Raw genomic sequence first — 24,578 nt, forward strand, 5'->3', positions numbered from 1 at the left:
AAGTTCATCTAATGACTAAAATAGTTAGCAATATCCCAAAATCTCTTTCATTATGAACAGACTGGATAGAAAAGAGCATGTGGGAAAGGAAATGTGAATTTCAAATATGCATACACTAACCATGAACTTGTTCTCTCTTGGTTCTTGAAATGGTGAGAACCGGCATCCAGTAGACAGTTTAGATGCAGTGTTAGAACAAAATAAATAATCTGTTTCTTAGCTGCTTTGTTAGAGAGATTAGTTGACAGAAGTTGTCCTGTTCTCACAAAGACATTGAAAATGATTGGTCGAACGAGTGGTAGAGATGAAAAAAGAAGATGCAAATTTCAAAAATGTGTGATTATTAAATGTGTGTCCCTAGGTCAGTTTGAGAATGTTTTTTTCTGAAAGCTTTTAGCAGAGAAGCCTTAGAGGCTTGGGCTCATTTAACAGCAATTCCTTCTTCCATTCTGATACTCTGTGATTTCTTGTAGATGGTCTCTGAGATACTACTCAGACTCACTTTGAGCTGCCTTATTTTTGACACTGTGGGCCTGATTTACAAGGCCTTTGCCCCACCATAGCATCATTTTTTTTTAAGGCAACGGTGGCGCAAGCAGTGCTTTACACTTCTCCACATTTACAAACTGATGGTCCCAATGTGTCAGTTTGTGAAGCCTTGCGTCACATTATACATGTGCTAGGTACAATGTATGGAGGGTAATTGTTCTATCACGAAAAGCCATGCAGAACTGACACAGTGAAATTTGCAGCATTTCACTGCGTCGTTCTGTGACTTCACTGCATCAGAATTGTAACGCCTGCTCAGAGCAGGCATTAAAGTGACTCAGGGCTTTTCTCTATGGGAGCTTTCATCGCATTGATGGAGTAGCATCATATTTTGATGCTAGTCGAGCAATGCATCAGTTAGCACCACAGATGGACTATAGTGCCCTCTCTAGTGCAATATTTCAATGATCTAAGTATTGGATTAAGTAAAATAATTTTTCCATGTCATATATATATTTTAGTGATGTGTGTATGTGGTATATGTGGGTATGTATGATGGTAAAGAAAGGGTTCTCTATTTTGTCCTTAGAGCGCTTCTGTATAATAATATATTAGTGATTAGTTATTTGTAATAAAATCATTCTATACATTATTTGAAATAATTTACTTTGTATATATGTGTGCTCAATGTTGACTATCTTTTTCAGGATTCCTGATGGAACATCTATAAGAGGTGTGTTCTTTCATGCATTTTCTTCAGATGGTCCCTGTCCCACTCCTAATTCTTTGGTCCAGGGTACCCCTTTTTGGAGTTACAGGAGCAGTTCTGGTGGTGATCCTTTCGTAGAAGGTGAAGCAGAAGTTTCAGAGGATTCCTGCTGGATTCTTGCAAAACCGAATCTGAGGAAACACCCATGGAAGAGACCCTAAATAGCCCTGAGAGGGTGGTTTGTCACCTAACCAAGTAAGCAACTATCAGGAGGGGTTTCTGACATCACCTGCTGGCACTGGCCTCTCAGATACTCCCAGAGTTTCCAGACCATCCTGAAAACAAGATGGCAGAAACCAGGGACAATCTGGAGGAACTCTGGTCACCACCCATGGACAGGAGAGTTGTCACTCCCCTTTCCTTTGCCCAGTTTCACGCCAGAGCCAGGACTGGGTGTCCCTGAACCAGTGTAGACTGGATTATGCAAGGATGGAACTGTTTGTGCCCTTCAAAGCATTTCCATAGGCTCTAGGAGGACACCCCTCTCATGCCTGTAACACCTATTTCCAAACAGAAAGGGCCTAACACCCCTCTCCTAAAAGAAATGCATTGTCCTACCTTCCTGTGATTGAGCTGCTCAAGCCCCAGGAGGGCATAAACCTGTTTGTAAAGTGGCAGCAGCTGGGGCTACAGTGAAAACCTCAGAAGGCTTGTATGGTAGTATTGGGGGTCAATGGAGGATCCCACCTAGGCAAGAGTAGTGTGTAGAGGGGTGCTGGGATTATAGGAAAACACCAAAGGTAACCCTAGAGCCCAGGAAAGCAGGAGTAAAGTACAGCAAGTTTCCTCGGAACACACTAGAAGTCGTGATAAGGAATAATGCAAAAACCAAGCAAGACTGCAAGACACCAACAATGGATTCCTGGACCTGAAGACCTGTGGAGAGAGGAGACCAAGTCCAAGAACAGATGAAGAGTCCAGGAAGAAAAGGAGCCCCTACTAACCTGATGAAGGTGCAAAAGTGTAACCTTCGATTGGAAGAAAAAGTCAGAAATGCACCAAAGAAGACAGCTGCAGGTTCCTGCTTGGTGCAAGAGATGTCCCTCGTCAAGTAGATAAATGCAGGCTGGTTTTCGTTGTTGGATTCCACCAACAAGCCTTGGCTCATGCAAAAGATGCGTTTGGCGGGAAAAGGCGCTACCTGGATCCAGGAGGGACCTGGGGGTCTCCACACAGACTGAGGAGACAGAGGGGCCTCACAGCACTTCAAGAGCCCTCAGAAGACCAGGCAGCACCCACAGGAGTCCCAGGACATGGGGACAAAGGAGTTGCAAATCTCAGTTGTTGCAGGACTACACAAAGGGATCCCACGCTGCCAGAGATCTGAGCATCGCAGGATAGAGTCCTGGGGACCTGGGCTACGCTGTCCATGAAGGATTTCTGGAGAAGAGCACAGAAGCCCTAGGAGCTGCAAAACACGAAGTGCACAGGGGTACTGTCTGGTTTGGGGAGGCAAGCTCTTACCTCCACCAAATTAAGACAGTTGGGCATTTGGACAGTCAGTGTCACTTCGGTCTACCATCTGTGTTCCAGGATCTTTGCTCGTTGTCAGGAATCGGGGATCCAGAGTACTGGTCGTCGCTGCAGAGAGGTGCCTGCTGAAGCAGGAAAGGGACTCAGTCACTTCAGGGGAGATTCCTTTGGTCCTTCTGGTGCAGGATGAAGACAAGCAGTCCTCGGAGCATGCATGACCTGGAAACTGTTGCAGTTGCTGGCAAGTGCTGAAGTCACAGATTTGCAGTAGCCTTCTTGGATACTTTGTTGCAGTTGTAGAGTTCCTGGAGCAATTCTGCAGGTGATCTGTCGGTAGAAGGTGAAGCAGAGGTTGCAGAGGATTCTTGCTGGAGTCTTGCAAAAACGAATATGATGAAACACCCAGAGAAGAAACCTTGAATAGCCCTGAGAGGGGGATTGGTCACCTAACCAGGTAAGCACCTATCAGGAGGGGTCTCTGACATCACCTGCTGGCACTGGCCACTCAGACGCTCCCAGAGTTCCCCGACCATCCTGAAAACAAGATGGCAGAACCCAGGGGCACTCTGGAGGAGCTCTGGCCACCACCCCTTTGGTGGTGATGGACAGGGGAGTGGTCACTCCCCTTTCCTTTGTCCTGTTTCACGCCAGAGCAGGGACTGGGTGTCCCTGAACCAGTATAGACTGGAATATGCAAGGAGGGCACCGTTTGTGCCCTTCAAAGCATTTCTAGAGGCTCTGGGACGATACCCCTCCCATGCCTGTAACACATATTTCCAAACAGGGAGGGTGTAACACCCCTCTCCTAAAGGAAATGAATTGTTCTGCCTTTCTGGGATTGAGCTGCTCACGCCCCAGGAGGGCAGAAGCCTGTCTGTGAGGTGGCAGCTTCTGGGGCTGCAGTGGAAACATCAGAGAGCTGGTTTGGCAGTACTGGAGGTCCACGGTGGAGCCCCCAGGGTGCATGGAATTGGACCCTCAATACCAGAATTGGATCAGGGGTACAATCTCCAGTTCCTAGACACCTCACATGGCCATATTTGGGTTTACCACTGTGAAGCTACAGATATGTATTGACCTATATGTAGTGCACACTTATAATGGCGTCACCACAGTCACAAAGTCTGGGGAAATGGGCCTGGATGATATGGGGGTCACCTCAGCTAGTGCAGGGGTGCCCTCACACACAGGTACTATGTACCTACTCTTCAGGGTCTGAAGGTTAGATATATTGGTGACTTGTATGTGACCTGGTGCATTGAAAATGGCTGCAAAATAGTGCTTACACTATTTCATGCAATGGCAGTCCCGAAGAAGTGTCTGTATGAGCTCTTTATGGGTGGCAAAAGAAATGCTGCAGCCCATAAGGATCTTGTGGAACCCCGATGCCCTGGGCACCTAGGTACCATATACTAGGGACTTATAAGGGTGGGTCAAGTATGCCAATTTGGAGTGGAATATTGGGTTACCAGTATGTAAGTAGACATTTGGAATCAGAGAGAGCATAAGCACTTGAGTTCTGGTTAGCAGCACCCCAGTGACACAGTCAAGAATACCGACAAAACAGTAAAACATACTGACATATAGGCCAGAAACCATAAGCCCTGGGGTCCTGACTAGGAGGATCCCAGTGACCCAGTCAAAACACACTGCCAATCAGTCAGAAAGTGGGGGCAACATGCCAAGAAAGATGGTACTTTCCTACACTTATGTGTAATAAAAGGGACTTTTAAGGCTTGGAAAGGGGATTTAAATGCCAAGTTGACATGGCAGTGTTATACTGCATTTCGACTACAATGGCATGTTTCTGAGGGCTACTTAAGTGGGTAGCACAATAAGTGGGAGGACCTAGCCTGGCAGTTTGTTTTGGACTGTTCCCATGGGTGCAAACTGGGGTAGCATTGTGAGTGAAAAAAACAATGGGTTTAACACAGATCTGTGACTGGGGTTAATGTTTGACAATGTTCAGCAGCCCATCCATCATCTTTTTGTGTTACCAGTCCCACTGGTGGCATTTAATTTACAGGTATTGTGTAAATGGTATACCACTCTACAAGTGGCCTACCTGTGGTGTAACGAAGGCTCCCCCAGCCTTAGAGGTGCAGGGGGGCCTCCGAGCTCTAAGGCACCCCCTCAGCACAGTACACTGTGTACGGGCAGCAGGCTCCTGACTGGGTCCCAGGGTGAGGGTGCCCCCTCCAGGTACTTTGCAAGGGGACCCCTCAATTTTCGTTACATCACTGGGATTTACAAGTAACGTTGATATGCCAATTATGTATATGACAATTTTACCATGTTTTAGGGAAAGAGCACAGGTAAAGTACACAGAGTTCTAAGGTCAACAAATACATATTCATCAAAACGTAGAAGGAAGCAGGCAGAAAGTTTGAGGATGACCCCACAGAAAGGGCCTTTTCCAACAGAATGTATTTCTATAACAGGAGGATTTACATGAGTTGGGCGCAGAAGTATAGGGTCTGCCCCCAAGTTCCCCCTTTCATGCTATCCCACAAATCAATCTGTGAAAATTACATCATAGGCATGGGGCTCACAGCATTGGAGACAAAAATATAAACCGTGCATCCATGTATATAAGATAGTGGATACCTAGCTTTTCATTGAAATTTTACAATTGCTACATCTGCAGGTTTTGACTCTGTGTTCCCCAACCTTCCAATTAAAACTACCAATCATAACTGTAGACTTTGGAAGTGTTACTTGCAGAAGCGCACCTGAGCTCTGATCCATAATGACGTGCAAACATCAAAGATTTGGATACAGCATTTACACAGCTATAAATATTGGACTTCATCACCAATAATAAAGCAGTGAACACTGAATTTATTAAATGTAATAGATGTGCTATCCTCCTGCATTCCTACTGTGCCCCTGAATAAAGCAGTTTCTCACATGTGTGCATCGGTGTACGGCAGGGGAATGGAAAGGGGTAAAACCTCACATGGGTGAATCTCACAGTGCCCTAGCCCATCCAGCTCTTGTATTTTTTCATCCTCCCTCTGTCACTTTTTTCAGTATTTGTTTTTCTACTTCTTTCCTAATTTGTGTTTTCCTGTCTCTTGTTCTGGATAAACGTTGGTAGAGGAAAACAAATGAGTGCCATGGGTGCCACCTTTAACCAGCAGCTCAAATTACACAATGTCCCATGTTAAATGAATCAAGTAAAATGCATAATTCTTTCTTTGTGGTGTGGTGGGGTGATGCGGGTGGCACTCATTTGAGCACTGGAGGGTGACAATATTTACATAGAGGTTGGTAGAAACGATTTGGTCCCAGTCCCATCTTTTCTAGTCATCCTGTGTATTCCTTACTAACGGTGCAGGGAGTAGCCAAAACTGAGCATGTTTATGAGATGATACTTTGCAAGAAAGGAAGTGGGCAGTACATCACTGAGGGCCAGATGTATCAAGAATCCATTTTGCTATTCTCAAATAGTGATGATTTTTAAGAAATTGCTATTTCAGAGTCACAAAATGGTATGTAACATATTTGCAATTCGGTAATAGCGATTTTTTAAAAATCGCAAATGCTATTACTAAATCGCAAATAGCGATTCTGACCCCATTCGCACCTATGGGCCTGTAGGCCCATATTTGCGAACGTTTTGCATTTCCCAAATTGCGAATTCCTAACTGGAATTCGCAACTTTGGAAATACAAACCCCAGGGTGCTGGGGGCATAAGGCCCCCTCTGCTGCACCCCCAAAAATTATTTTAGGACATGTAAGGCGCACACATGCCAAAGGGGCATGTGTGCCTTACATGTCAATTTTAAAAATGCATTTTTAATGCAATTCAAAAATTTGCACATGGTTACCACCAATTTGTATTTGGTCGTAATTGCAATTCCTTAATGCCCAGTTCGCATTAAGGAAAAGCTTGATACATGTGCTTAAGAAATCGCAAATAAGGATTCCTTATTTGCGATTTCTTATTTAGAGAATGGCAATTTGCGATTCTCTAAATGGGGTCGCAATTTTAAGGAATCTCTATTTTAGTGATTCCTTAAAATTGCATAGCGAATGCTTTTCATACATACTGAAAGGCATTTTTGCAATTGCAAACAGCCGATCGAACCGTTTGCGGATGCAAAAAGCCTTGATACATCTGTCCCCGAATTCTTAGTTGAAGTTGTTATACACTTTGTCCATAATCTGGCCCATAAAACAACGCGTCTAGGCCAACATTAACACCTTTGTGGATATGTATACAAAACATTTGATCGCTATGTTGTCAATCATGTACATTTATAGTATTACTCCACCTAATCTGGGCCCAGATTCGATACAGCTATTGCGAAGCAAAGCACTGCAAAAACAACTTGTGCTATTTCCTATCCAGCTCAAAAGGTATTTTCCGCTAGAAGGTGCACTTTTTAGAGCGCAAAAATCTCTTTGCAGCACATTGTGTCAAGTGGCAGTTACAAGGGGTGGTTCAGAGCAAGTATCCATCAGTTTTGAAGCAAAGCCAGATCTTCTAACACAACTAAACCAGGCATTGCATGTACTTGAAGCGGGTGCAAGCAAGAGGTTGTGCAGCGATTGAGCCCCAGATTTACAGGAATCCAGAGCATCAGTACTGATGTGCCAGATTTCTTGCCCCCCCCCCACTCTCGGGCATCTAACAATACCATGGGTGTGCCGTATTTACCATATAGTGCACCATGGCACATGTTAAGCCAATAGCATCAAAATGTTTGACTCTATTGTGGCGCTTTGCTGCACTAGCGTCAAAAATCTTTTTGAGCTAGTGCAGCAAAGTGCAAGGAGGCCCATTGACTTCAATGGTGCATCATTTTAATGCCTGCTTTGAGCAGGCATTAGAAATGATGCCAAAAATGGTGCAATTAAATCTTCTAGATTTAATTGTGCCATTTTTTCAGGCCTCCTAACTCCAGAATGCCCCGCCTGCATACATTATGCCTGGCGCAGGCAGCACGGGGTCGCAAAGTGGCGCAATGCATGCAGTGAGCCACTTTGTAAATATGACGCTGAGATTTTTGCCTCGTTGAGCCACATTAGTGTAAAAAACTAAATGATGCTAATGTGGCACAAGGTGGCGCAAGGGCCTTGTAAATCTGGACTTAAATGCGGGTTGCAGAGCCCAGCCATAGTACATACACATCGACTGCATCTGGGCATTCCTTGTTCATCTATACATAGGAATCTGTACTGCAAGGGTATGCTTCAAGTACAAATCACATGCTAGACCTCACACACTCACCTCTGCCTCATGTTGAGAGGCTATGCATCACACAAGACTGTTTGTGCACTAGTGCAGGAATAGAAACCAGCACCAGGCCAATCTTTGAGATACGTTATTAGGCTGTGTTTTTCCACTTGCGCAAGAAACACATGGCAGAATCTCTGAATACTTGCATAAACAATTAATAATTTCTGCCCTTGTTTTGCAAGCAACTTAATTGTTGGTACTGTTCTCTGAGTTTCATAGAGTGCTAATGATATGTTAACTAATTTGAACCTAAAGTTACTTTTGCTTTAATAAACCTTGATGGTGGATTCGACCTCATTATTTATTTATTTCTGATATAGTATATTCTTAAATGATCCAAATTATTAGAGCCGAATCTTCGGATATTATTCTAATGAGCCTGGGTTCTTACTTCTACTCTCGCCCGCTGTGACATTTAATATAAACATTTGTTTTATTTGGGCCATGGACTTATCAGTGTGTGCTGTATATACACCGTAGTATTTTAAGCATTGTAGCAAGCAGTATGCAAAGTATCTTAGGCAAAATTGAATCCATAATCACACATTGGCGGTCATTCCGACCGTGGCGGTCGGCGGTGAAGCGGCGGTAAGACCGCCAGCAGGCTGGCGGTCTTTTTTCATGAATTCTGACCATGGCGGTTACCGCCATGGCCAGCCGCCGCCTCACCGTTCCGACCGCCAAGGCGGTAATGACCACCGGGCTGGAGAACTGGGTCTCCAGCCCAGAGGTCGTCACATACCGCCGGCGGTATTCCAACCCGCCTGACCCCGGCTTACCGCCATGGATTTCATGCGGTTTGGGACCGCCATGAAATCCATGGCAGAAAGCACTATCAGTGCCAGGGAATCCCTTCCCTGGCACTGATAGGGGTCTCCCCCACCCCCAACCCCCACCCCAACTCCCTCCCCTACCCCCCCACCACCCCTGCCACCCCCAAAAGGTTGCAGGACCCCCCCTCCCCAACCCGATTCCCCAACATATACACACACATACACACACGCACTCATGCACATACACACACCCCCCGCATTCATGCACGCACTCATGCACATACACACACACCCCCGCATTCATGCAGGCACTCATGCACATACACACACCCCCCCGCATTCATGCACGCACTCATGCACATACACCCCCCGCATTCATGCACGCACTTGTGCACATACATACACCGCACTCACACGCCCCCTCAACATACACACACGCACAACCCCATGCACGCACACAACTCACAACACCCCCCCACCCCCTTCCCTAATGGACGATCACCTTACCTGTACCGGTGATCCTCCGGGAGGGAACGGGTCCCATGGGGGCAGCTCCGCCGACACCGCCACACCAACAGAACACCGCCACAGCGAATCACAGGTCGTGATTCGCTGGGCGGTGTTCTGTTGGCGTGGCGTGGCGGTGGAGGTGGAGCTACCTCCACTTCCCCGCCTGCCACCAGTATGGCTGTTGGCGGCTCTTCGTCCCGAAACGGGCAGAGCGCTGCCAACGTTCATAATGGCCCGTGCGGAAGACCGCCAGCACAGGCGGTCTTCCGTACGGCGGTCCCTCGGCGGTCTATTGAAAAGACCGCTGAGGTCGGAATGACCACCATAGTCTTTAAAGTTTCAAAGTCACGTCAAAAATAGTAATGATGGCCTATGAGTGTAGAACCATGTGGATGTGTATGTGTCATGAATGATGGCCATTGATGTATTCCAGTTGTAATACAACCAGGAATGGTTCCAGCCGTAAGGTATTTAGGCCCATATTTATGAAAAATTATGCAAAACTGCGCTAACTCAGTTTTGTGTAATTTTTCTTAACGCCGGCTAACACTATTCCTTAAAGCCATCTTACTGCCATATTCATTAAATGACACAAAATGGTGCTATGGAATGGCTAGCGTCTAAAATAGAGACGCCAGCCGGTCAGGGATGGTGCTAGGTAAAATGGCACTAGTGGGTCTGAAATGACATTAGGCTGGTGAGCGCCAAATAATATGTCGCTAACCAGCCTGGCATCATTTTTTGACACCCAAGCAGCCAAAAAATTAATCCAGTCTAAATTTAGAGAGGAGTCATTACCACCATCCCAATGCCCACCACAGGGGGCTAGTGACCCCTGGGCAAGCCCAGCATACCCAGTGCCAGGCAGACAGCCCCATATAAGGGGCCCCCAATGGCACTTAAAAAAATATGTACTATACTTACCTAAACTTACCTAGGATGGGGTCCCCCTCCCGTAGTGTCCCTGTAGTGTGGGTGATGGTGTTCCTGGGGTTTGGGGTGGGCATCTTTGTGCCCATTCCATGGTGTTTCACCATGGTAATAGCCCTACCTGCACCCGAATGCCTGGTCTGACCCAGGTGTTAAATAATAGCACTAAGGAGGCTTAGCACCATTATTTAGGCCTGCCTCCTCCTTGTGCATCGTTTCTGTGGCTGGAGTTAAATATGGCACTAGGGGGTAGCGTTGTGTTTAGGACGGGTACGCCTACCCTGCCTCTTATTGATGCAAGGTGGTTTTGTGCATCCTAAACATGGCGCTAACACCAATATTTTGATGCTAGACGGGTCTAGCACAAAATATAAATATGGAGTTAGGTTAGCTCTGATTTAGCGCCAAAATCGATGGCGCTAAAGCGACACTAACCATCCATAAATATGGGCCTAAGAATCACATCTCAAAAACCCAGAACTTGGACGTGCATAATACTACTTTCCACAACTGTGTGAAGGTAGAAGGCACATTTACAATTCTGAGCTCTGCGTAGTGATGATAAAGTAATTTGTTTAGGGCAAACAAATTCTTGACAGCACAATGGGATAAAAGTATTCATGAATATTCCTAGTGTGGGCCTAAAACCAGGTTCCATGTTTTTATAGTTTGGAAGGAAAAGATAAATTCTTCAAAGGATATCTTGACTATGTCAATTCACGTACTTTCTTGTATAGACTATGCAAATTTCATGTCTGGACTATGCAGCAAAATGGTTTTGTGCCTTCATTCCCAGATCCCCAACTTCCTTTCTTTCTTATGGTTGGTATGAGGGCTGTGAGTCCCTTTATCTGTACTTTAATTTCTGACATTTAGTTGTATTGGTTGTTGTGGTTGATGGCTAATAATGCTCTGACAATAATTGGTTGGGTCTTTTCTATCTGTTCTGTGGATAAGCTAGACTCTGGGGCTACCTACAGGAGGTTTGTGAAAGTAGATTTAGTATTGGAGGGTATTTAAATGGGCTATTTTTACATTGAAAGATGGCCGCCACAGTTACTGCATTGGTCATGTGACTACCTGAATGCTTTGTAGTAGGGAGACAGACAGTGTATGGATCTTACTAACATTGACTGAGCTGATGGCCCAAATGGATATTTTATTTATTAACTTACTGAGGTTGATAACAGTATACTTACCATAATTACAGCAGGTTCCAAACTCAGGGTATTAGTTAGGCATTTTTACCAGTTTAAGATGGCTGCCATAGTCACTGGAATAGTCAAATGACCTTTCACTTCCTTATTTAAACTCACTGGCAAGGCCAGCCCTGTTTGAATCTGACTCACATGTATTGAGCGGATGTGGATGGAGACAGACACTAGCGGTCCCATAATTAAAAGGTATGAGTACACTGCAATGGAGGCAGAGTTTTTCTAGAGTTTATGTAGTATGACTATTAAGCAATTCTAATATTTTAATCTTTAAAGATTTGTTTACCTAGGCTTGTAGGTTGAAGTCCCCTGGTGGGTTGCTATAGAGCCTATTTTTGCAACCTGTTGTAAGTAGCAGAATATAACTCTTCTAGTTGGAATAACACAGTGTACTTCTTGGTGCATGTTTGCTATGTTCTTAAAGTATTTTGTGAACTTTCCTTGTCATATAGGTGGTGGCTTATACTAGTATCCACACCTGTGTTTTGGTGTTTTTTTGGGTTCAACAGGCGGTACACATGGTGTGATTTCATAGATTGCATGTACTGTTTTTTAATGAATGTTTCTTATGTGTAGGTATTATTTAACAACACTGAGTCCTGATGATGGTGTGATGGACCTCTGATTGCCACTACAGGATGAAACGTTGATATTACCTCCTCATTTGACAAGCTGAATTGAAAGTCCATGATATTGCTTGAACCGGGACTGAAAACCAGGCTATTATTGTTCAGAACTGTAGCATGAGGAGGGTTATAACCCCTTCCTGGATCTGCAGTTGGGATTCAATCTTATGATCTAGAGGGGTTATATATAGTGTTGTTGTTTATGAAATGGACATTCGTTGGAATTGTTGTACATGTTTTTGAACTTCCTGAATCCTATTGAGTAATATATTGGATTTTAACAGTATGGAGTTGTCTTATTCATTAACTGAAGACTGTATAATATGTACGCATACTATATCTAAATAATTCCTCTAGGAGTATTTTTAAGTGAGACACTTTTAGAAAGTAGGCATTTTCTTGCTTAAACCATTCTGTGATTCTGCCTGTTTGTGGATTCCCTGTCTGGTTCAGTTTGACAGTTGGGCTGTTTGCAACTCTCCTCTAGACAGTCTTACAAAGGGAGCTGGGGCGTAGCCTGCATATCCTGATGGGCCATCTGGGCTGGAGGGGACGGGAGGAGTGGTCACTTACACCTGAAAGGACAATGCAGTCTCTAAACCCCTGGTGTGTGTCTGGGGCCTGGCCTGGGCAAGGAAGAATCATGTAAACAACAGAGACTTCTCTTTGAAGTAGGCCTGCTTCAAAGGCAGAAAGGGGTATAAGAAGTGAACCCAAAACCCCTGAAAACCAGATTACTTCTGGAACTAAGAGTAACCTCTGCCCAGGAGAAGAGCTGGAGACGTTGGAGGAGGAGTACTGCCCGTTGGCCTGTGACTGTGCTTTACTGGGCTGGCCTGCAGTAGCTGCCCCTGCCTAAGAGAGGACAAAGACTGACTTTTGTGTGACATTCCACTGATGAATAATCTCCAAGGGCTTGAACAGAGCTTGTCTCCTGTTGTTGAAGTCTCAGGGACATCAAAGACTTCTCTCTGTCAGCACATGGCCTTTCTGATGAGAGTCCTGCCCTGTCAAGTGGTGCCCTTACCTGTCTTTGGGCCCTTGAAAGTTGAAGCTGGTGGAAAAGGACAGAAATCCATGCAACGACCGCTGTGCGGGAACTTTCGACGCACCACCCGCAAGGCAACTGATAAACGACAGGCCGCCGGCCTCGTGGCTAAAATCAATGCTCCACCTGCATCATGGCTGGGAGATTAATGCAATGCGGCTGGAGAAACGATAAGCAACACCCGCAGTGGCCGCTGTTAATGATGCAAGCCCTCAAGCAGTGTGGTTTCTTGATACCATGCGACCAGATTTCAACGCAACATCACTGAGTGTGGAAAATCATTGAAAAGCCAGCCCGGACCCAAAGTGCCAGTCCGGGAACGACGCATCACTCTCTTGCTGGAGAGAAGAAACGATGCACGCTGACCCAACCAGAGGAGGGACGACGCACGGTCTTGCCTGCGAGTGAGAAATTGATGCATTGCGGGCCTTTTTTGACGCACGCTCACCCGTGCAGCTTTTTTTTATGCTACCCAGGTACTTTTGTGCAATATCAGCATTCTCACTACTTTCTAAAGATTAAGGGCCAGATGTATCAAAGTGGTTTGCAACCGCAAATGGCCCAAAGGTCCGTTTGCGATCGCAAAAACTGCATTTTGGTATGTAACAAATCCAATTTGCAAACTATCTCATGAATATTAATGAGGTAGGTCCATTTGCGAGCCCTTGCTAATCGCAGTATGAAACTCCTGGAGTTTCATACATTCCAATAGCGATTACTTAATTGCTATTTGCAAAAAATCGCTATTAGGTAACTGCTATTGGATATAATGATACATCTGGCCCTCTCAGGGGTGGCTCCTCCATATGGGCGGATGAGCGTCGCCCCCCCCGCCAGCAGCAACCACTGTAAATCCTTTCACAAGGAAGGGATAATAAACTGTGTTTATTATCCTTTCCTTGTGAAAGGAATGGGGCCATGGGTGTGACAAGCAGAGGGGAGTGCACCTTGCACTCCCCTCACTACGCATGTATGTTTGGCCAGCCGTCTCTGGCCTGCCAAACTCACATGCGCAATAGGTTGTCTACAGCCCGGCAACGCTGTTGCAGAGATGGAGAGAGCCTGCACTGGCTCCCAGACAATCCTGACGTTGCTTTGACGAGTGTCAGGAGTGGCTGCGGGGCAGGCTGCAAGCCTGTGCCGGCAGCCTTCAGAGGAGTGAGGAGCAGCACGGCATGGGAGCCGAGGTAGGTTTTTGTAAATGTTATTTTATTTTTAATTATTATGCAACCCTGTCTCCCCACACCCTCACTCCACCCCCCACCCCATGCATCGCATCGCCCTGCCCCACCCCCAGGAATCCCCGCTAGCCGCGACTGGGCCTTTGACTGTTATTCTTTTTAAAATTCATATCTTGACTTGTGCATGTTGGATTGTTGTCGTTTTGATCTTGTTTTGTTTAGATAAATATTACCTATTTTTCGAAACCTGTGTTCTGTCATTTTGTAGTGTTTTCACTGCATTGCTGTGTATGTTGGTACAAATACTTTACACATTGCTTCTGGAGTTAAGCCTGGGTGTTCGTGCCAAGCTCCCAAGAGGGTGAGCGGGGTTAAATGAGGGTGATTCTCCTTTACCCTGACTAGAGTGAGGATCCTTGCTTGGACAGGAGGGTAACATGACTGCCAACCAAAGACCCCATTTCTAACACTGGGTAAATGCTTATTAGTTCTGTTCTGGTTCAGAATCTGTTTGTATTCTGCTAAAAAGGCAATAAGCCCCTCAGTGAAACATGTTCACACCAGGGGAATGGCTCGGGAGAATCTGAAGATCCTATGGAAAGTTGCTTGTAGTTCCCGAGTGAAGTTTTCTCAGTCCAAAATAAATGCTTGTATAATATTTAGAGAAAATTACAATATATTCATGTTAAAATAGCTTATTCATTCAATTTAAATTGTATTTTTTTGGCAGGCAAAATATTACATTCCTACAGAAAAACATAAAACTGTTATCTACATGTAGAGCCTTGATATTCAGAAGACGGAGGGAGAGACTAGGAAATCGATAGCTCCTTTAGGCCCTGATTGATACTTTTTTGAGCCACATTGCCGTCATTTATTGATGAAAAATCGGCACAAACGTACAAAATATAGGCCTGTATTTATTCTTTTTTAGCACCACATTTACGTCATTTTGTGACGCTAAAGTGGTGCAAACTTACACAATACAATTGTATTTTGGTAATATGCACCACTTTTGCATCAAAAAGGGGGCGCAAATGTGGTGCTAAAAAAGTATAAATATGGGGCATTCTATTTTGTAAGTTTGCGCCGCTTTTGCATCAATAAATGATGGTAATGCGGTGCAAAAAAAGTATAAATCATGGCTTTAGTTTGAATGACGTTTGCATGACTGGTGATGTCCATTATCTCTCTCCCAAGATCATGATCAAGGTTATTCAGAAGACGTTGCAGCTCTAAGTGTTTTCCCATTTTGTGACATTTGGTTTCTAGTTGGGCTGAGTTACCATTCCCCATATTTGCTCGTGTATGTATTTATTTACATCAAACTTTCTAACACAACTGAAACACAACTTTCAAGCGAAGTTGTGATTTTCTTTGCAGCTTCCGAGACCTGTGTCTTTACAGGTTCTAAAAACATTTTTTCGACTCAGACCTTGATATCATTTGCAGAAGAAAAAATATGATAGAAAGGGATCCCATACCATGGATCAGAGCCTCATAGGTTTGTGTTTGCACATGTCCATCTTCTTTTGCGATCATTTAATTCAATCAAGTAGACATATTTACTTTTGTTTTTTAGCTCCAATGTGTGTGATTGCTGAACCAAAGACAGTGCGAAATTTACCTTGTGCACAGATATTATAATCTATTCATCTAGTCTATTTATGACAAATGAAAAACTACGTTTTCAATGTCTTTATGTCCATTATTAGGAAGCTCTGGCTAATTTGTGTCTACGAAATTCTCTTTAGGGACTGTTCTGTTCATACATCCTTCTCAATCTTCTTTTTTATCAAAACGTTGTGGGGCTGCTGCCCAATTTATATCAACTTTCAGATACTAGTTAATTTGTTTCAGATATGCTCCCTGTTGCTTCCTATCGCATCCCAATTGAAAGGCATGACAGTTCTATGGAAATAATGTTCCAGTCAGTTTTGAAAAAAAAAGTAAAGTGAGCATCCTGTGGAATTTGAATAACACATTTCCAAAATGTTCTAATGACACAGTGGATGACGATCACATGTTTTTGTCCCACACAGCAACGTGTTTTCCACCTTCGCTCTTAGGATATAGAATGTATGCCAGAACCCTGGCTTCTCTCTTTTTCGCGAATCTTGGCATGCCCTGTGCTGTTCTTGCTTCTTTCTTGGCTGCCTGTGACAGATGGATAATCCAATAAAATGAGGAAGCCACAAAAACTCTCCTGTGTTAGAAATGTGTTAAGAAACACTACGTTTAATTTGCATTTAAATCAAAATAGCAAGCAGGGCAGAAATTAAAAAGCGCTTTTAATTTTAACCGACCAGAGCTCTCACTAGAAAAGGATCAGTTAAAGCAGTGGTTCCCAACCTTTTGATTTCTGTGGACCCCCACTTTAACATTAATGGAACCCAGGGACCCCCACTGAATCATCATAGGAATCCGGGGACCCCCACCTGAGTCATTACTGGAAGCTGGGGACCTAATTTTTCAATATTTGTTAATATTTTTTGATTTTTTAGGCTCTCACGGACCCCCTGAGGAGGCTTCGCGGACCCCCAGAGGTCCCCGGACCACAGGTTGGGAACCACTGAGTTAAAGCATAAACCTGCAATCCATAAAATGTAGGACAATTTATATAGGTTTTCTCTCAATTCAAGTCTAAGTGACCTAGTCACCTGACAGAAACATCTTACTTTAACTAAAGCTTGTGTAGTGAGCAGATGGCAGGATCTTCTTCAAGAAGAACAAAACCATAATTCATGAACGCAGTACTGAGCTCATTATGTTTTTCAAATTCTCCTTCCAGTTACGGATACTGGAAATTAGGTTAAGCCAAATGTACAAACATACTACTCAGAATACAATAATTTCCAGGCCTACTAGAACAATGAAAAACAGCAAACATATTTGAGGTTAAATGTCACTTCAAAACAATAATAATCTACATCCATTTTAAATATAAAATATAGCGCTATATAAAATAGTGCTGCAGTAGTACATAGGACTGTATGATTAGGTTTTCACACAAGCAAGGGTGCCGAATCCATTACAAAAGTGAAAAATAGGTGTTGGTGATTGCTTTTGTTAGGTTTGAGACATCGTTTTTTATTCATATTGTGAATATAAAAGCCCCAGTCATCGGTGGACAGATTTCTTTGAGTCACTGCTAACTAAGTGCAGAAGAAAATACATTCTAAAAACATTAGTTGGGTTGACTTACATTTGCCTGTCATTCTGATTGGCAAGTGTCAGATTCAGACTCAGAAAATCCAGGTCTCATAGAAAGCAGCCATCTATCATGTAGGCTATTGAACATATCAGCCCCTGGTCACCTACAAATCCGTGAGTCCTACATTTCATTTCATTCTGTATTTCTGTCATTCACCCTCCAGTAGTATAAATTCCTAACACTAGACAGAAATGATTGACTGCATATCTAAATTATGAGAAGCCCACAATTGGATGATAGAAAAAACAGGAGCAGCCAAATGAAACAAAGCTACACTAGTACTATAGTCCTGGGGTATTGCAGAGGATAAGCAGGAAGATCTCGAAGACGGATGGTTTTAACAGGTGAAATGATATAACATGCTTACAGAGATCACAGTACGTCTGGGATTCCTTATACTGGGATACTACTTGTACTGCATGGCATCAACCACTAACATCAGAGTTATGGCACGTTTTTTTTTGCTATGTTGGTTAATTTACATAGGTTCCTTCCATACTTGCACTCCTTTAAAAGTTGGTAACAGTTAAATCCAAAGTGTAAGAGTGGCAAAGTTTAACATTGTAAATTGTTTTAGGAAAGTGAATAGAGAATCAGTTGCCTGAAACGATCTATTTTTTTCTAGCCTAAACGTCATAGTGAGATATAAATTGCCCTTATGATAAAGTAATCATAGTAGGTGACTTTAGATGTTCTCTTGAAGGTGCACAGCAGCTGTCCTCGGAAATTAAAGAAATTAATAGTCTGATTGGCATCCAACCTCCTCTGGTTTCAAACAAAGCCTGTGAATCTAAATGCAGCAACCAGTGTCTAATCTTGCTGCTGGGCAATGGGGTTTGCCTACATAATGTCTGCTGTGTCTTCGACAACCAAGCAGCATTTACATTTTGAAGGACCAGTCCAGTCAGAAGGAATAAATATACGTTCTTTCAAATCATTGTAGGAAAGTACCATCTTGCCTGGCATGTTGCCCCCATTTTTAACATGTGTGTAAGTTTGTTTTTGCCTGTCTCACTGGGATCCTGCTAGCCAGGACCACAGTGCTCATAGTTTGTGGCCTGGATGTGTGTATCTGTGTAGTGACTAACTGTGTCACTGAGGCTCTGCTAACCAGAACCTCAGTACTTAAGCTCTCTCTGCCCTTAAAATTGTCACTATAGGCTAGTGACCATTTTTACCAATTCTAATTGACACCCTGGAACACCCTTATAATTTCCTAGTATATGGTACCTAGGTACCCAGGGTATAGGGGTTCCAGGAGATCCCTATGGGCTGCAGCATTTCTTTTGCCACACATGGGGAGCTCAGACAAATCTTACACAGGACTGCCACTGTAGGTTAGGTGCAAAGTTACTAAGTGTGAGGGCACCCTTGGACTAGCAAAGGTGCCCCGCATAGTTCAGGGCCATTTCCCCGGACTTTGTGAGTGCAGGGACACCATTACACGCATGCACTACATATAGGTCAATACCTATATATAGCTTCACAATGGTAACTCCGAATATGGCCATGCAACATGTCTAAGATCATGGAATTGTCCCCCCATGGCAAATCTGGTATTGGATTGCCAATCCCATGAATCCCCAGGGCTCCACTATGGACCCTGGATACTGCCAAACCTGCTCTCTGGGGTTTTCTCTGCAGCTACCGCTGCTTCCACCCCACAGACAGGGTTCTGCCCTCCTGGGGTCTGGGCATCCCTGTCCCAGTAAGGCAGAACAAAGAATTTCCTCCCTTTGGAAATAGTTGTGAAAGGCTGGGGAGGGGTAGCCTCTCCCAGCCTCTGAAAATGCTTTGAAGGGCACAGATGGTGCCCTCATTGCATAAGCCAGTCTACACCGGTTTAGGGAACCCCCAGTCCCTGCTCCGGTGCGAAACTGGACAAAAGAAAGCGGAGTGACTTCTCTCCTGTCCATCACCACCCCAGGGGTGGTGCCCAGAGCTCCTCCAGTGTGTCCCAGACCTCTGCCATCTTGGATCTAGAGGTGTGAGGGCACTCTGGAGGCCTCTGAGTGGCCAGTGCCAGCAGGTGACGTCAGAGACCCCTCTGATAGGTGCTTACCAGACTAGGTGGCCAATCCTCTTCTGAGTGCTATTTAGGGTCTCTCCAGTGGGCTTTTCCTCAGATAACGACTTGCAAGAATTCACCAGAGTTCCTCTGCACATCTCTTTTCGACTTCTGCCAAGGATTGACCGCTGACTGCTCCAGGATGCCTGCAAAACTGCAACAAAGTATCAAGAAGACTACCAATGACATTGTAGCGCCTAATCCTGCCGGCGTTCTCGACTGTTTCCTGGTGGCGCATGTTTTGCGAGCTGCCTGCCTTCACCCTGCACTGGAAGCCACAAAGAAATATCCTGTGGGTTGACAGAATCTTCCCCCTACTCCAGTAGGTGACCAAACTTCAACGTCACCAGTACTCTGGGACCCCTCTCATCCTGACAAGCGTGGCCCCTGGAACACAGGTTGTGGACCCAAGTGACCCAGACTGTCCAGTGGTCCAACTGTCCAAATTAGGAGGAGGTAAGTCCTTGCCTCCCCTCTCCAGACAGTAATCCTGTGCACAGCGTAAACTGCAGCTGCTAGGGCTTCTGTGCACATTTCCAAGGACTCCTTCGAGCACAGCCAAGCCCAGGTGCCCAGCACTCTGTCCTGCATTGCTCAACTCCCTGAGTTGACCTCCAGCTTCGTGGGACCCTCTTTAGTAGTGTTGAGATCACTGCCATGCTCATTCTTCTTGAACCCATGTTCAAGGACTTCTGCGGGTGCTACCTTCTTGTGTGTGTGCTCTCTACGTTGCTGAGGGCCCCTTCTGTCTCCTCTCCCAAGTGGCGACATCCTGGTCTTTCCTGGGCCCTGGGCACCACCCTTTTTCCTTTACCGCAACTCTTGGAACTAGCAAGGCTTGTTTCTGGTCTTTCTCCAAAGAAACAACTCTGCATCCTCAAGCACTCTGTGGGATATCTTCTGCACTAGGGGGAAGTTCCTAGCACCTTTCGTTGTTGCAGAATCTTCAGCTTCTCCCATCCGGAGGCAGCCAACTTGCACCTTCACCCGGGGATTAGTGAGCACCTGCCCCCCCGGACGCTTTCACGACTCCTGGACTTGGTCCCCTTCCTTTGCAGGTCCTCAGGTCCAGGAATCCATCTTCAGTGCTTTGCAGTCTGTTGTGGTCTTTGCAGAATCCTCTATCACGAGCTTAGTGTGTTTCTGGGGAAATAGTAGTACTTTACTCCTACTTTCCAGGGTCTTGGGGTGGGGTATCTTGGACACCCTTAGTGTTTTCTTACACTCCCAGTGGCCCTCTACACATTACACTAGCCTAGGGGTTCATTTGTGGTTCTCATTCTACTTTCTTAGTATATGGTTTGTGTTGCCCCTAGGCCTATTGCATCCTATTGTATTCTACAGTGTTTGCACTACTTTCTGACTGTTTTACTTACCTGATTTTGGTTTGTGAGTATTTTGTGCATTTTACTTACCTCCTAAGGGAGTAGATCCTCTGAGATAATTTTGGTACATTGTTACTAAAATAAAGTACCTTTATTTTTAGTAATTCTGAGTATTGTCTTTCTTATGATATAGTACCTATATGATATAAGTGGTATAGTAAGAGCTTTGCATGTCTCCTAGTTCAGCCTTGGCTGCTCTGCTATAGCTACCTCTATCAGCCTAAGCTGCAAGAACACTACTACACTCTACTAATAAGGGATAACTGGACCTGGCACACGGTGTAAATACCATTGGTACCCACTACAAGCCAGGACAGCATCCTACAATCATAGACTGGCCTAGTGTGGTAGAATCAAGATGGTTTGCTGTGTAAAAAACAACTGAGGTACTGGGTTTTTCAGAACCGGTACTGATCCGGTAACCCAGCGGTGCCAGGGTACACCCAAAGACCTCGGGTACTTTCCTGATTCAGACTACAGAAACTCAGAGTCTTCTAGGTGAAGTCAAAGATCGAATTTATTGGCTGCAACCAATTGACAAGTGTCCTAGAAATACAACAGCACGATTTGTATGTTCTCAGGAGACTGTGTTTCAATGCAAAGTCAGGTTTCCTTATATACAGTTTTTTAAGCTTCAGGCAAACATTCTTGACATTTTGGTTGGTCATTCACAGGTTTTTACTACAAAGGAAAAAACAGTGTCATGATGAAACCTTATATTTCATGTCATCCAACCCATAATAAATTACCCGGCAAGGCCTAGTATTTTACATCAGATAAGTGTGGACCCCCAATAAAAACGGGCACCTCCCCCTCGTAAAGTAAGAAGAAGAAAAGAGCAGGTGCAGGTGTGAGCAAGATTAGGCAGGGTGTGTGAGCGATAATAAGGGTTTTATGGCATGGTGTGCCTTGATGCTATCTGATTCGGCCACTGGGAGAGGGACTGACAAAACAGGTTTGGCCTGAGGCAATGGTTCCAGCTTGCCCAGGCCAGAGAGAAGTCAATCAAGGTGTACGTGTCCTTGGAATCAAATCTGACTGTATTATAAGCCTATGTGAGGGCAACTTTTAAAAATGGCTGCTGTGTATAAAATGGGAGCCACGAGTGCAGGACGAAAATGGCGATTTCGAGGTGAAAACGCTGCTGGAATTGAGCGAAAATGCTCATGCTTAGTGTACTAGTCTTTATCGGTCTTTTGATACTAAAATCGTACTGCTGTGGCAAAGTAAATTACATGGGTCCAGAATTTTTAGAACCACAAACCCTCCTTTTGCCCTTACATAGGCAATAAACCTATTCTCATGCTAATCTGAGTCCAGGTCTATGTTTATAAGGCCATGGAGATGTTGCTGGAGCAAAATTCTAGTACTTGGTAACTCTCTCTGGACAGGTCTCCTCGAACATGAAGTAGCACAAAAAGGCCACATATGGCAGGCCAAAATAAGGAATACCTCTATCTGCAGTAGGTGGCATAAGATCACACACCCAACAATTAGTGATGTTCACTACTAACTAGTGTTGATGCAGAAGCTGTACAAAAGAATTGCTTACGAATTCTGATCTTCTAACCTGCTCATGTTCAGGAAAAGGGTGAAAAGAGTGCAAAGAAACAATAGTAGGAAAAGACGTAGGTTGGGAAGTGGGTGCAGAAGTCAATTGAGTAGAGAAAAACAATCCTACCCATAAATGACAACGTCATGTTTAAAAGACACTAGAAAACACGTTATTAAGAACATATAGACAACAGGAGAAAGTAGTGACCACTATGAAATAATAATTTTTCACAACCCTAACCAAAAAGCAAATCCTAAAATTATCTAGTAACATTTTTAGGGCTCCTCTGCATTTCAGTAATTTTTGTATGTTCAGGTGGAACAGTGGTGACTCTCATCAATGCTCTAAGGTGAAAAGGGGGTACTCTTTCCACAGAAAATGGACTTTATTCTGCTTTTACTAAACAGAATAGTACTTTAAAACAATGACAGCAAAACAATCAGTCTCCTAACACCTAGTCTATACAATCGCACGGAAACCTCTTGTGAAACCAACTATGCCCAGAGTCCGTTCAAAAAGCCTCTCTGGCAGGCTTCTATTGTCCATCAAATTTTCTTTTGTTGTTTTCTTTCGCATGGGCCTCTTAATTCAGGCCTCTTCGTGAGAAAATACTGCTTAGTTGGAGTGCCCTCCTGGCAAACACCCACAGCTCACTCGAAAGTCTCAATGTCTTAAAGCAATGCACCAGTGTCTCTCCTCTGTGGCAGACACTACAAACAATGTGCTCTTCATTGATCAAGGGCACAAATCATCTCGTGCAGAGGCAAGCACCATTAATTGGGAAATAGCTCAAGCTCAGCAGCACTTTCAGACTCCAACACTCATTATTTAGGGTCAGAGGACGCTCAAACTGCTCTTTCATGGGCACCACAATATAGTGCCTTTTTCCAAACTTGAAATCTCCGGTGCACTGCCCTTCTTCCGTTGGAGCAAAGAAAAGGGGGGGTGTGGCCAAAACTCAGGCCAAGGGGCTCAAGGGATTGCACACTGTCAGAGGTTACCAGCACATGACAGGTAGAGAAATGAAACCTCAAAACAGCTCTGCCATCAACAACAGGAATCCTTCTCTTTAGCTCTTTTACACTGAAACTTTGGTTTTGTGATGTCCAACGCCGTCTGATGGAGCAAGTACGATACCATGCGCTGGCGATCGCTGTCCAGCTTTGCTACTTTCTGGGTGCTGAGACTGTAGGGCCAAGACGTCCGTCTTTCATCTGTAGCTGTCACTGATGGGAATTAGGCTTAAATCAATGTCCTGCAGGTTATTATGACTTGATACCCGCAGAATCTAGTGACGTAGGAAATGTGCCACAGTTGTTAGTTTCCTTCAATTTAGTAAAAAAAAAACAGTTCATGGTTTTTAACAAGGGGACTGCAAGCAGGTGGTCTGCAATCTTCAAAGGAGTAGCCATACACCATGGGCATAAAATACAAAGACAAAGGCAGAAGGGCAAAACAGGGTCTCTAGCATCTTTAATTGGGTTCTCTCCATTATTCTCTGCCATCTATAGCTACATGAGAATTCTATCTGAATGGATTTCCTCACACAATGGCATTGTCTAATGGGGTAAACACATATTTGCCTCAATGATTAAGTCTAGGTGTTCCTCCTTACCTTAGAACATCTCAATAGAGAAATCACATGATACCGATTATCAGGGACATGTAGAAACCTTCCTTTAAAAACTGTGCATCAGGTGCACTATGCAATACACAGGCTAATAGTCAAATGTGCAAACAAAAAGACAAGAACTAGAGGGTCCTGATATTTGCATGATTAGGACACATCTGATCCCACCAAAAATGAAAGTAGCAGGAACAGAAGGGAAACGAAAACCAAATTAAAATAGACATTGAAAATTCGTCATGTTCAAAAAGGTAAACATAAGATATCTCCTATTGAGATGGAAAACTTGTCTTACTATAATATTGAGTCAGTTAACCAGTCTATCGCTACCCTGACAGTCAGGCTGGAAAACATTGAAGCAGGCCTAAGGCAAATTCTTGAAAACCAGTCTGGTCATACCAAAGGGAATTATACATAACATGGGGGTCCCTGGTACATCACTGCAGTCTGGAAATGTGAACCTGAAC

The sequence above is a fragment of the Pleurodeles waltl genome, chromosome 11 (assembly GCF_031143425.1).
Source record: "Pleurodeles waltl isolate 20211129_DDA chromosome 11, aPleWal1.hap1.20221129, whole genome shotgun sequence".
Taxonomy (NCBI): Eukaryota; Metazoa; Chordata; class Amphibia; order Caudata; family Salamandridae; genus Pleurodeles; species Pleurodeles waltl.